The sequence below is a fragment of the Perca flavescens genome, chromosome 1, assembly GCF_004354835.1.
Source record: "Perca flavescens isolate YP-PL-M2 chromosome 1, PFLA_1.0, whole genome shotgun sequence".
Taxonomy (NCBI): Eukaryota; Metazoa; Chordata; class Actinopteri; order Perciformes; family Percidae; genus Perca; species Perca flavescens.
In genome coordinates this window covers 11,564,297-11,579,361 of record NC_041331.1, presented here as the reverse complement: position 1 = coordinate 11,579,361, position 15,065 = coordinate 11,564,297, and the positions used below count along the sequence as shown (strand labels likewise).

The window sequence follows — 15,065 nt, the reverse complement described above, 5'->3', positions numbered from 1 at the left end:
TATTGCCACCAAAGGGAAGGCCTGAATCTCAGTGTTTAGTTTACAGGCATAATTTTCAGAGAAGTCAACGTGCAATACCATCTCATTATTTTTAAGATTCTCTTTGACATGCCTGAACTGCTGCACCTAGTGAAGCCAGTTAAACTGGTGACTCGCAATCTCTTCCAGCCCCTTCTGGAACACTTCGGTCAGCTCTTAGTTTCCCCCTTTTAGTTTTTTTAACCCAATTTTTGTAGGTTTTCTCTCCGACAAGAACATCCTCCTTTTGCCATTGCTCGCATGTTGCAGTATCAGTTGGACTGTAGTCACTAAGCTGCACCTCATCAAAACAGCACTCTGTGCACTCGCGATTCATGCATTTTTCGTCTTGTGTATCCCACACCTGAAAGGAGTGCAGAAAGCCTTGTTGTCGGGATCAAACCTCTTTTTGCAAGATTGTTAATCAGGAGACAAATGTTCGCAAGTTGGTAACACGCGCATGTGTTGCGGTCACTAGGCTAGGCTAGTGAGATATAGGATACTCCGAAGGCAGTCATAATATTTAGCTAGCAGGCTAGGCTAACGCTGTTGCACTAACGTTAGCAAACGGTGGTGTAGCGTTAGCTAGCTGTCTAAACTTGTGAGAAGCCGAACAACATCCCCGTCCAAGCTGTGTTTTACTTTCCCTCCAAAATTATTATGAACATAATAAAGACACCTGGACTCGGTCGAGACCAAAAGCCATATGACTGTGGCAAGATGACAAGCATTTAGGTACACGGAGTGCTAGCGAAAAAGCTAATGCTAGCATAAGGCATGGCTAACTTCAAACTTCATTCATTTCGAAAGCAGTGTTGGGGAGGGGGGACTTGTGAAATCTTTTGCCGCTTCCCTGTCTTTCATTGCAGCCAAACGCGCAACAGTTGGGCATTTTTTCAGTGATTTATGTCATTTTTTTATGTCAATGGGAATCAGATGATGTTGGTATCCAACATGGAGTCCACGAAACACGTCACCACCACGGAACCAATCGCATAATGGGATAGCTCAGAACATTCGATTCCCTCGTTGGCCAAACTCTCTCTAATATACGGCTCTGATTTATATAGTCCTCTACTGCCACCTTCAGGAATGTTAGAGCAACAGCAGTCAAATTGTTTTAGCCAAGTCAACAAGCAAAAATGAATGAATGAATGCTTTATAAATGGTATAACTACCACTACTTCACACATTTGAACACACAAAGAAAAAAATGAGAATAAATAATAAATAAAATGTAAACGTAAAGTACACCCAAGTGCATCCTTGGGATTTTCTTTAGACTTCTCAAACAAACAGCAAAGGAGATCAGTGCTTGATTAGTGTGGCCTGACCTTCTTCTTTACTGATTGGGTGATTAGAGTTCAAATGTATTGGCTGTGAAAACTACAGGGTGGAGTTGATTATCAAAATGCCACCAGGTGTCTAATGAGCTCCTGGTGGTGTTTATTAGATGCCAGGTGGTGCTCAGAACGACGTTAAGAATTGTTAGCCTACAGCTAGCGCGTCTTAAGCGCAGCTGGAAAGGCTTTTGAATAGTACACTGGATTAAAACCCTTCACTGTGGATGCTGTGCTTTTTTTCTTTCAACCTTTTTTGTATTACATATTAATTATTTAGGCAATTATTATTTGTTTAGATTGTTGCCCCGTTTGTTTTTTCGCAATAAAAACATAATATTCAACATTACAAAAGCAACTTTGTGCAAAAGCAACGGAAAAATTTGAGAATTTACATTTTCTATTTCAATGACTCAGCCTCAGGTTGTCAAAAATGTCTTTTTACTGATAATAAACATTTAAACTAACATTGATGATGACTAGCACCAATTACCGCCGTGCAATATGTCCTGCTGAGCATCTGGCTATTTGCCTGCGGTTCTTGTCCACAGGGGACTCCTATCGCACTATTGCTGCCAGCTATCACACGGGAGTGAGCACTGTGGCCAACATTGTCCCCCAGGTCTGCAGGGCAATTTGGGACTCCATGGTGGAGGAGTACATGCCAGTGCCCACCACTGAGGACTGGCTGAGCATCGCAAAGGGGTTTTACCAGCGGTGGGCTTTCCCCAACTGCCTTGGATCCATTGATGGGAAACATGTGGTGATTAAGTCTCTTGGGGGACTTATTCAGTTGTGCTTCTGGCAGTGGTAGATGCCCAATACTGCTTTAGGGTAGTGGATGTGGGCATCTACGGGAGGACAAGTGACGGTGGTGTCCTGGCCAACTCCACCTTCGGACTCTTGGCCTGCCACAGGATGCTCTGCTGCCGGGAGCTGAGCATCTAGGACCGCAGCCACACATCTTTGTTGCTGATGAGGCCTTCCCACTGCGCCCTAACCTCATGTGACCTTTTCCTGGCTCCAACCACTCTGGCAGGCGCAGAGTATTCAACTTCAGGCTGTCACACGCAAGGATTATTGTTGAGAATACCTTTGGTATTCTCATGTCTCAATGGCGTATGTACAGAGGAGTCATTGGGATCAGCCCTGCAAATGTGGACGCCTGTGTGAAGGCTACCTGTGTCCTGCATAATTTCCTGAGGAGGACCTCCAAGACGCCAACCAGGGCAACTGTAAGTCGTGCAGGACCACCACCAGCTGCAGACACGGAAGTTGCTGGCCTACAGGCAGTAACCCGAGTGGGCAGCAACAACTCCGCACGGGAGGCCATCTGTGTCCAGGAGACATATACCTCCTATTTCTCCACCGAGGGAGCTGTCCACTGCCAACCAGGAGTATAAGCCTTGTAATTACACTGGTCCAATTAAATAAGGCCATGCACTACAAAAAAAATAAACACATAAAATACAAGGAGTCAAATATACTTCTTTCAGTCATTTTACAATCTCGAAAAAAACGTAACTATAGGGGCCCCACAATGTTAGCGTCACTACAGTACAGAGTGGACTGAAAAATGCAATTGAAAATCGGGTCAATGTGACCTGTTTTTGTTTTATATCAGAAAATAGGGGACGTCAAAGTAAGCGCTGAAAATGTGTAGAAGAATAATTTTACAATTTAAAACGTTGGAAAAAGCAAAAACAAACAAAAAGGCGTCAAAAATGTTGAAAAAAAACTTAACTAGCCTTATCTAGACAGGCCCCACCATGTTAGCGTCACCACAGTACAGAAAGTGCATTGAATGTAAAGAAATTACAACAAATATTAAACACAAATATGACAAGGCTGAAATACCAAAGCACAATTACCGTGTGTGCCTCTTGGGCCGTGCAAAATCTTTGTTTGAGGCCATACATTTTTCCTCTGCAGTCACGTTGGCTCTCTCTGTATTCCTTTTTACTCACAATGCAATAGGTGTTAACATGGATTTCAAAATAATATGAAACACACAACCATGAATGTTGAAAATATTATATTATTATATAATATATTATTGATATTATTATATTTATTGAAAAAAATAAATGTTATTACAATCTTAGTTTATTAACTCATCAGTAAATAGCGATAACACCAGAAGAAAACATGAACAGAACTTTTCTCTCTCTCTTTCTGACTTCTACTGGGTGAGCGTTCACAACCAGATGTTGGATGGATTTATCTATCCACGCTGTCAAACTTTAAAACCCCTTTTTGTCTCTGCCACTGTCAGTTGTCATTTCAGAACGAAGAGATGCAAATAATTAATTTAAATGTGACTAAAACATTTACATTTTTGAGGGAGAGAGAACAAGGGGCAGCCTCACTGAACTTCCTGTGTGAATGATAATGTGTGTGTGCGCGTGCATGTGAGGGAGAGAGAACAGGGTGCAGCTGACAGCACTATGAGGGGTGTTAGTAAGCTTGTTACCCTCGCAGTGCTGTCAGCTGCACCCCGTTCCTCTCACCCCAAGGGTCAACCTCACGACACTTTGCCTCATACACCAGGCGGTGCATCTCAAACTTGAGATCCTGCCTTGTTCTCAAAGACAGGGTTTTGAAGTCTTCCGGCCGGCTTTTAAAAAAAATAGCTATCAATATCCCCAGGAAAAGGTGGAGGAGGAGGAGAAGGGTTGGGGACAGGTCCCGGTCTGTTGCACACAGCCTCAAATGGGCTGTGTGCAACAGCAGTCTCTCCTCAAAGTCAGAGGTGTGGGGCCTCTTCCTTCTCGGGGCGGGCTGGCTTGCTCTCTGCACATGTGTGTTGTCTGATGCCTGAAGCTCTGGGGTCTGCTCTGGTGCCTGACTGTGCCCGGCCATGGCATTATCTGTGACTACGTTTACAAGCTGTCAATTTTTCGGGTTATTGTCGGGTTAAGGTCACTATTCGGGTTTCTGAAACATTCGGAATAACCCGTTTACATGCGTGAGCAGAGAGAGTTACTCCTGTATACATGGAATTTGTAATCAATTGGCAATATCCCGATGTAAACGGCGACGCACGGTTAGCGTCTGGACGTACGGACAACCTTAAGACGCAATAACTAAAAAAACTTTTCGTCACCTTCTTATAAATCTCACTATCTCGGTACTTTCTGCCGTCAACAAAAGACATTATATTCATGGTTTTCACCACACTAATAAAGAAATTGGTTTCCTCCTCACTCCAAAAGTGTGGTGCTGTGCTGCATCTCGCCATGTTTACCTCTACTTCTTGTTTACTTCCGGTATATTGCGCGCCGGTTTTCTGCATTGACATATATATAACTATATTATTATGGTATATAATTATTATTATAACTATGTTTTCTGGCGCATACAAGAAGTTCCTCTACTCAAAAGACCAAGATTCCTTGCGAATAGAACGTGCGCAGAACACAAATCAATGTTCCTTTTGATGGGGATATGCCGATACGCGTTTACATGACCAAAATTTTGGGTTAGAAAAGGGGTTTTTAAAAACCGGAATATGAGCATATTCGTGTTTTTGACGGTGTTTACATGGCCGTGCGCGACCGGGTTATTGCTAATATTCCGGTTTTGAACGGGTTATTGGCTGCATGTAAACGTAGTCACTGTCCTCTAGCCATTGTCCACTGTCATCTAGGGCTTCCCCTTCCCCAATATTACTGGACGTTGGTCGGTCCTCCATGAAAGGGTTGAGGAAGCCCATGACCGCACTGTACCGCCATGGCCGGGCACTGCTTGCACCCGCGCCACTCCTTCGCCTATCTTTTTCCTTTTCTTTTCTTCCTGAACATGTCCCTCAAGCTCTTCCATTTCTTTTTGCAATCCTCAGCTAGTGAAGAGACAACAGAAAAAAACCATAAGCAATGTGACTATTCAACATCACATCACAGAGCAGCTTCTTTACATGAAGACCTACGTTTCTCTCTTGTAAGCTTAACTTTATCAGAGTTGCTATACTATGCTTTGAGGCTGGCATTATCACAGTCCACTGTCATCTAGGGTGACAATATTTGTTATCCATCAATCAAGGAAATAGCATGATTAACGTTATTTATCTTTCAGAATTACTTACAGAAAATTAAAAATCCATAGCAATTACTGCACTATATCAATATATCAAGTTTTTAATCATATGAGGCTGGCATGCATTTGGGGGGATAGCGAGTTTATATTGCTGGCAAGACAGAGACAAATTTAAGTCTCTATCAGAAACGGTTTAAATCTAAAATGCACCGCAGAATGGACTTGACAAACGGCGAAAAAATTATGGGGGCCAGATGTTGTAACCATAAACCGTTTGTAAGTGCATTGCACTAAAATGCTTCTTCTACTTTTAATTACTTTTGCTCATTTAATAAGGGTAAAATGATCTGCAAACAGATCGTACCATTCACATCAAGCAAGGAAGACTAGCATGCTACGGTGCACTGCTCATTATTGTGCAATTATTTCCCTCCTATTTAAAAATAATATAAATCATCAGCACGCACAACTCACCGGAGACACCAACTATCCCAGCAATTTTATCCCATGTCTCGTTCTTTTGTAACTGGTCCCTATATGCAAACAACGTCATTGCCGCTACTTGCCGCTGAACCGCTGTCAGTACCCGATCCGTTCCACCTGCACAATCCGTTCTGCGCATGCGCAAGATGTTCACGCATGCGCACATGATAATACTGTTTTACGACCTGCCCGATCTGTTCCACGCTAGCCTCCACCCAAGCTAACGTTAGTTTAGCTAACAGCTAATTCGGCTAACCGCTAGCCAACAAATAACGCATGCGCAGAACGGATTGTGCAGGCAGAACGGACAGCTAGATTCAGTCTAAAAATAACGTTAAGTCAAACATAATGGGAAAAGCAGGCTACAGCAAAATTAAGACTTTACAGTAACAATAAAGACAAGTATTGAGTGATTGTATTTTAAATGAGCACAAGTAAAGTAGAACTGACGTAACAGCTGTTACATATGTTAACATTTGTTTTCAAGTTTTATTTTGAGGTTCTTTTAAAGTTTACATGCTGTCTCAGCTAGCGGTTAGCCGAATTAGCTGTTAGCTAAACTAACGTTAGCTTAACTGTGGAGGCTGACAGACGGCAGACCGCTACAATCAGCTAGCGGTTAGCCAAATTAGCTATTAGCTAAACTAACGTTAGCTTCCCGGTGGAGGCTAGTGTGGGAACAGATCGGGTAGTGTCGTAAATCCTCATACCACAGCGCATGCGCGAACATCTTGCACATGCGCAGAACGGATTGTGCAACGCCGACAGAGTTGCCGCTCCTTCCAACTGAGAGAAGCCAGCTTCCATTGAAAATGAATGACTTCCGGTAACTTTAGAAGCTCAAGTCGGCGGCGGTGTGTACGTACAGTAAGATTGCGTTCAACTAATGTATTGTGTCTTTTAGCCAGTCTTCCCGAAAATGGTGGGTTCTGGCCAGGCAGCTGTTTATGTGTAGCCTGTTTAGCAGCTGTAGCTGACAAGAGAGGGGGGCATTAAATCGGAAAGAGAGGGCCGTGAGTTTGCAGTGTGTATAGCGATTGTTGCCGTAATTCGAAGCAAATAAAGTGTGTTCAGTTGTAAATAAAGTCTATTCAGTCGGGTGGAGAGGACGGCAAGGTAAGTTAGTGTTTTTAGTGGTACCTACTGTAATTCTTACGTTTTTTTCTTTAAGATTATTTTTTGGGCTTTTCTTTTTTCCTTTCATTTTTGACAAAACATCTAGGTGAGAAACGGGAGACATGCAGGAAATTGTCACAGGTCAGATTCGAACCCTGGACCTCTGCATGGAGGGATAAACCTCTCAGTATGCACCTGATCTACTACTGAGCTAACCCTGCCACAGTTCCTACCGTAATTCTAATCCAAAAAAGGGTGTCTGTCAGTTGGGTACAGAGCTCCGCGTGGGCACGGGCTTCTGTGACTGTCAATATAGCCAGCATCTAATGTTAGCTACTCCGCTTTGCTGTGAAGTAATGTCTGGCTATGTGAGACAAGCGTCTAGCAACATTGTTGTGGATGCTGTGGTCTCAGCCTGGCAACCTCCGTGAATTCAAGTCTGGGGAGGAGGGGGCTGGGGAGACGACTCTCTCCAGTATTTTGAATTTTTTCTGCAGTAACTATTTTAAACACTACTGTCAGTATTACATATTGCACCTTTAAGCTTCTTCCAGTTTGTTCTTTTCATCATAATTTCATATATTGATTTTCTTTCTGTTGAGTGAATCCCCCTTAATCATGTGTGTGTCCCTTTTTGTCCCTGTTTCAGTTGCTAAGAGCCGAAGGTGCTGGTGTCTGGGTGGTGGTATCCCCTTCCTGTGTGCTGTGTTGTCCACCCCGTTTTCTTTGCTGTGTGTGTGTGTGTGTGTGTGTGTGTGTGTGTGTGTGTGTGTGTGTGTTCAAGGGTGACTCTCCCTTGGATCCTGTAGGGAGAGTCCCTAACTACCCTGTGACCCCCTTTCTCCTCCACTGGTAAGCCTCAGCAGCAATTATAATTTCCCCCCTTTCCCTTCCCTAAGGTATGAATGAAAATGAATAATAATGAAAATTATTTAAATAAAAAAAAAAGATCTTTTTAAATTGAACCTCGTCTCTGGCTAAATTTTATACGTACCTGTGTGTCCTTCATCGTATCGATAACATTGCAATTAGGAGGTAATATCATTCCTCAAATTCCACTTAGACCACAATCTCCTCTGTTCTGTCCACTTTCATGCTGCCACACAGGCAAGAAATACATTAATTATTTGGTCATTTTGCATAGTATTTATTTATTTTAAAATATAACTCCAGTACGCCAGATTAAGTTAATGCATATATCATTTAAGCTAGCTGAAAATAAGCATTGGTAAAGATACACACTAAAAAATACTGGGTTATTTTATTAACCCAACCACTGGGTTGAGGCTGTTTAACCCTGTATTATGTATATTCAACCCATATTGGGTTACTTTTAGTAACCCAGTAGTTGGCTTAAAGGTTTTGGACTGTGCCTTGATCTGAATAACCCAACCAATGATCATTTTAACCCAGTGGTTTGGTTACATTCAAGTTTGGGTTCCTCCTTTAACGGTCTTTTTCTTTTCCTCCGAGGCGGGAGAACACTTTTGGAAAGGCTTAAGGTTTGTCATTTCTCATTTTTTAGAAAACTACCTCTGTCTTCGACAAAAACATGAGCTTGCTAGTTGTTAGTTATAATATATATAATAATAATCGTTATTTCCATAACGGGACTATGGGGTGCCGAATGTAAAAGTTTGGTTACAATTTTTTAGCTGATACATTTTCAACATTTAGCTCACTTCCTTCATATTTAGTGCATTTTCCTCACATTTGAGACAGGAATTATATATATATATATATATATATATATCCCCTTCTAACAAAGTTGCTTGGAATACCTGGAATTATGAATTCTATACTTGATTGGCAGCATCGAAAGAGGGATGCACTGCAGGATCTATACGATGGCGAGTACTGTAGAAGTCATCCTCTCTTCTCAAGTGAGTTTTCCATCCCTCTTATAATATATGCCTACGACTGTGAAACTGTCAATCCATTAGGTTCAAAAACAGGCACACATAAATTAGGATTTATATACTTTGCAATCAAAAGCCTGCCAAGTGACCTACTGTCTAATTTGCGGTCACTATTTCTATTAGCAGTTTACAAATCATCAGACGCAAAACGGTACGGGATTGATGCTGTATTGCGGCCCATTGTCAATGAGATCCAACATTTAGAGCAAATTGAAATTTGGGGAAACGTAAGTACATTTATGTCAATGACATTCTTTAATACCTCATTTTCAACTTGACATTTAGCAATTCATATTGTAAGTAGATGAACATTTGCTTTCCCCTTTTCAAACCTTTTCAGATGTGTTGTTTTGTGTTGTAAGTATTATAACAACTCGTGAAATTTATTTTGAACAGACCCTCAACCAACACAAAAATTGCCCTGGCTAATTCCTTGATCCAGACATTTCCATGTCTCAGGGATTCCTCTGACACTGGCAGGGTGAGGACCTCAATTTTATTTTGTTATATTTTGGATCAGTGTTAAGTTTGAGATCCAAGATCTAAACTAATAAATAAGTTCAACACGGACCCTATGACGTATATGTTAAAAATAGCTGTAAATAATGATCATTGTAACCAGTAATCTTTTCCAACCCTGTTCATAGGTATGTGATAGCTGAGCTCATTAACAATTAAGAGGCTAATTGTGTTTTATTTTTTCCTTGTGAAGAACTCATGGTTTGCCAAGGGCAGGAAGGCCATGCCATCAACTGGCTTCTTGGAGGAAAGGCTGCGCAACATACGGAAAAGGTGAAGGGCCACGAATCGTCCTCAACAAGTAGGAGAGGACTCGGTCTCACAATTACAATCACGTCCTACTTCTATTCCAGGTGCACACGCACACACACATACATCTCATTTGTTTGACATAACTGTGTTGCTGGTAGACTATTTTTTGACTAGCTATATTTGGTGAGTGGAGTGATTGGAACAATGAGAATAACCATACCATGGCCACATAATTTTTAGTTTAGTTACCTCTTATTTTACCACTACACCTCTGTCTTAAATGTAATTTTCTTATTAGAAAATGTGCTGGGGGCCCTAGCTGGCCTAGTGGTTAGGGCACCAGCTTACCACTCCGACAACACAGATCCTAACCCGGGCTCCTATCCGGAACGTTTCTCCACTCACTTGCTACCTATCATTCTCTACTGTCCTATCTGATTAAAGGCAAAAAACAACAAAAAAAGAACTTTAAAAATAAATGTGCTGGGCTCTTTGTTTTTTCATTTAATATAATTTCATTTTCATATAATTCTTTGATCTGGTCTTGATTCTTTGCAGCCTCACCCATACCCCAGGAGAGAGCGGAGGAGATGACTGAATGGCTGAGGCATAACTCGGCGCCGAGCAAACCATTTAGAAAACTACATGGTATGTACCTAAGTGCCCCTCAAATCTTTTTTGTCAGTCTTACAATTTGTATGGGTCAGACTGGGGCAGAAACACAAAACTCACACTTAAATTCATTCTCTCTCTATCACTTGATCTTCTCTGTCTCTCACAAACACAGACACAGACACACACACACACTCTCTCTCTCTGAGTTTATTATTTTGATAATATATGATGTAATTATTCTACATCTCCCCCGTCTCAGATTGCGCAGGACTTCGAAGTCCTTTATAAAGAGGCATCAGACAAAATGTTTGTGACCTGGAGGAGGTTCAGCGAGAAGCTTCTTCATGTGGCCCAGTGGGAGGGGAAGCTTCACATGCAGACAGTCTTTCTCTCAAGGTAGAAACTATAACATCAACGTAACCCTTAGATTTGTATATTTGGATTTGTGCATTTTTCGAGCCATAAGCTACTCACTACACTCATGCGATAAGGGAATTCTCTCTCTCTCTCTCTCTCTCTCTCCCTCCCTCTCTCTCTCTCTTTATTGTTAATAATTCTTATTGTAATTGGGATTGTTTTTCCAGTTTTTAAGTTAAATGAGTAAATTAAATATTAAATGTTTATTGTTGGGCTTAGTTGTGTTTAGCCTACAGCTTGATGAATGAGCAGTCGTGATGTTATATTGGCACAGCGACAAGTCTGAAGAGACGGCCGGCGTCTTTAGTTATTGTTGTGACTTCATGATGATGATTGTGTAAAATGCTAAATGAATAATTTAGTTGTTTGTTGCCTAGCAGCAGTTTTTTACAGATTTTAAACCTTTTGAACATTTGCTGAAGAACTAACAAAGAACTGCTGTTACAGGAACACGCCTGCTGATTGGTTCCCGTTTCACACCAACAGAAAGTTAAATGAATAAATTAAATATTCAATAAAATCAGTGACATTAATTAAGTGTATGCACGGTCTATTATTATTATTATTATTATTATTATTATTATTATTATTAAAAATATAGTAATTTCATAGAATAAAGAATAACTAAATGAATGGGTCAAATATCAACCCAACAAGGGGGTCAATTTAACTCAATATTTGGGCTGGTGGGCCTGACCCAGTAATGAGTAGCATTAACCCAACATTGGTGTCAGAATGACCCATATTTTGGTTAGGCGAAGCAACCCTTATACTGGGTTAAAATTTTAACCCAACTCAAAAAGTCAAATCAACCCAGCATGTGTTCTGTCCTATATTGAACCAGGGACTGGGTTGGGAATAACCCAATTTGGGTTGTTTTCAGCCCAGTATTTTTCAGTGTGTAACATGCTTACTTGCACATGTTGTATAACGTAAATTTTTGCCAAATATAACCACAAAATGGCGTCAACTGTTATGTAGCTACATCGCAAAAGAAAATGGACGAATCAGTCATATACTTTGGACAAAAGCGTCTGCTTTGGCCTGTTAAATAACAGATAGGTAATAGATGGACAATGATGTCACCAATAAATCTATAACTAAGGGTTGCCCTTTTTTTTTTTTTTCCTCATAGGTGCAAATACTAACATTAAACTGTTAGCCTACACCGAGGGTCTCAAACTCGCGGCCCGCGGGCCAATTGCGGCCCGTGGGACAATAGTTTGTGGCCCCCGCCTTAATATGAAAGTTTAATGTTAGTGCGGCCCGCGAGTTTGATATATACGGTACTTTACAGTGTTGTGTGCGGAGCTGAACAAACCTACCAATCACGGTGGGGTATATGGCTCTCGGGGGCGGGACATCGGCCGGGCTTCATGCAAGCAGAGTTCCTCAATGAGTGAAAGTTACAGCAGCGTTGCCATGGAGTGTTTTGTTCCGTGCCTGGCTGGCTGCCTCGTTTCTATTGGGCACATGCGGACATTCGTCCCAGCGCGCTGCGATCACAACACTTCACTTTTTTTAAGTTGCTGCCCAGCGGGACATTATACGTATACGTATATATATATATGTACCGGTACATAAATGTATAGGCTATAAACAGGGGTTAAATTGGGCCGAGGCTCTCTCAGAACACGGCAACAACCCTCCCAGAACTGCAGACAATTCACCACCGCGGGTCAACTACCTAACGCCAAAGTGTCTCCGTCGGTAGGATTAATAGATAAAATGCCTTCTCCTAAAGCTAAAAACCCCGTTCGCAGCGGTGGAAGCCCGGTGCTCGAAAGCTTCACCGGCCGCTACGAGTTCATGTCGCTGACCAAGCCGTGGAACCGGTCCTCGCTGTCGCATCTCCGCTAGCGGTAGGGCTCCGAACCGGCCACGGCTCGCCTCCGAGCATTGGAGAGCCCCACTCGGTGCCGTGTGTGTGTGTGTGTAAGTAAATAGAGAGAATGGGAGAAGAAGTTTGTGTGAGGTGGACCTGGTCACCACAGACCCAAATCTTCTCAGCTGTTACTACTGTCATATGCTGCATTGTCTCTTCATGTGGCACATTATGTTTGGCACATTGTATGGGTCACTTCTTATCAGGGGCGGATCTAGAAAAATATTTATGGGGTGGCGAGAGGGGGGCAGGAATTTTTGAGGGGTGGCAACATATGTCAGACGTATATTTACTGAATTTAATCAGTTATCACAGTTTGATGAGAAATAGTATATACACACTACAAAAGGGCACAGGCTGCCATTTACAAACTCATACAGACAAACTTAATCTCATGCAATCAATGTCCTGCATTTGAGGTTTCATGTGGAACAGTTCATATTAGGAATAAGTGACCGTACAATGTGATCTCACTTAATAGGGGATATAGAAGTATGATAGAAGTAAGGGGCATTATCACAGGAAAGGCATTAAGGTAAGACACAGGTGATGAGAGGCAGATGTGTGAGAGGGGAAGCAAAATGTTTTCGACTGTGTCAGAGAGGCAGCGTTGCAGGCAGCATTTGTACAAAATTAGGAACTGTCATTGATTAGTTATAACCATCAGACTGTGTTAACACACACTAACATTTTAGCCTGGGAGAGTATTTTTAGGTTAATTTGTTTATTTTTTTTTTTTATATATATATATATATATATATATATATATATATATATATATATATATATATTTTTTTTTTTTTTTTTTTATATTTAATCTGAGCAATAGATCTAAAATACATTCTACACAAAATATAAAAACTCATCTCCCCATCTCATCACACTTTCACACTGACAACTTTCCCTAATTATTCATATTTAATCTTTGTCATTTGTTGTTCTTATTCATATCTAACTTAGTATACTATGCATCAACAATTTCCATACCTTGTGGACCAGCTTGACTGGAGATGGTTGGTGATGACCCAGGCCCTCTGCTTTCCCTTTCTCTGTCTGAGCCCTGCACGTTCTCTTGTCTCTGGCTTTCTCCCTCCTCATCTTGGTGATGCTCTCCCTCCATATCTTCACCGCTGTGGTCTTCTCCCACCTCCTCCTGTCCCTGGTCGCCTTGGCCTTGTATTCTGTCTCTGTCACGTTTCTGTTGCCATTTTCTCTCTCCTTCCACCTCTTCTCTCTCTCCTTCCACCTCATCTTCTCCGTCTACCTTGCTCACTTGTTCATTTTCTATTTCTCTCGCCTTTCTCTTTGGAGACAAAAACTGAATATGCTACCTTTCCTCTTCCTTTCTGTAAGATTCAAAGTAACGTTTTCCTTGACAGACGTTGAATCAATATTAGATTTTGAAGCCTACTTTACACAGAACAAACTTCAGACCCTAAGTAACATTGTATAGTTGGTGAAATGACGTTCTTCAAACTGATTTTTATCATCTCAAAATCAGCATCGCAACTATGCTAGAACTGTGCCTTCGTTAGAATTTCATTTCTTGATAGATGTTAATCCGTTTTGACCTCTTTCCTCCTGTGTCTCCATTCATCGCGACTCCTGGCTCCCTCGCTTTGCGCCACTCATTTCCAAACAAAACAGGCTCTCTCCGCTCTGGCGTCATCTTATGCTGCATTCACTGTAGTCGGACATTGGAGACGCACGCTCGTAAATTGTCAAATTGGCCATAACTTTTACCGTAATTTGTTGATGCCATGCTGAGTATAACCGATTTTCTGCGACAACGGTGACCAAGTGCTAGTTTGTGTTTTTTAGCTCATAGCTTTAGCGACAGACTGTGGTACATCCCGGTGTCGGATTCCTCACAGTGAATTACAGTCACACTTTTACACCGTTTAGCTGTCAGCATTTTAACCGTGTTTAATCCAGCTACTAGCTAACGGTAGGCTAACATCAACGTTCCCTGCTGCCAAGTGTAACGTTAGGGTTAACTAGCGTGACGTGCAGCGATGTTTCTGTTGCCTCTAACGTCGGTTTCAGAGCACCAGAGAGCAGCACAGGCATTCAAGTGGCACTGAAAGATTGGACTGTGGACTGTAGATACCGGTTGTTTAGGCATCGGTGCCATATTAGCACCGGGTTTTAGGCTGAATCTCATTTCTCTATTTTACCCCTTCCCCTTAGTTTTGCTAGTTTTGATTGAGGGGGTAGGGCTAAGGGGAAGGGGTAGATACCCCTTAAAACCAAGCAAGGTCCCGAGCTTACTTGAAACCGAGGGGTACCCAGAATAAAACGGAAACGGAAACAATGGCGGCCAGATCAACCCATACCCATACATGCAAGTATTTTCGGCTTAAAGAATTGATTTAAAAATTAAGACTTTTGTGCTCTACACAGTCCTGTACGTATACATTTGCAACAAAGTTCTTAATTGAAACGTTTTTAAAAATCGCTAGTTTG

The 15,065-nt window shown here is 41.7% G+C and overlaps 1 long non-coding RNA gene across 1 annotated transcript; it reads left to right on the top strand.

Annotated features, from left to right (window-relative positions):
- The first annotated feature begins 9,043 nt into the window (after positions 1-9,043).
- On the top strand, positions 9,044-10,312 carry LOC114559166 (uncharacterized). Its single transcript, XR_003693024.1, has 4 exons — positions 9,044-9,138; positions 9,308-9,392; positions 9,624-9,783; positions 10,241-10,312. It is a non-coding gene; the product is annotated as an uncharacterized LOC114559166 (long non-coding RNA).
- Positions 10,313-15,065: the final 4,753 nt, after the last annotated feature.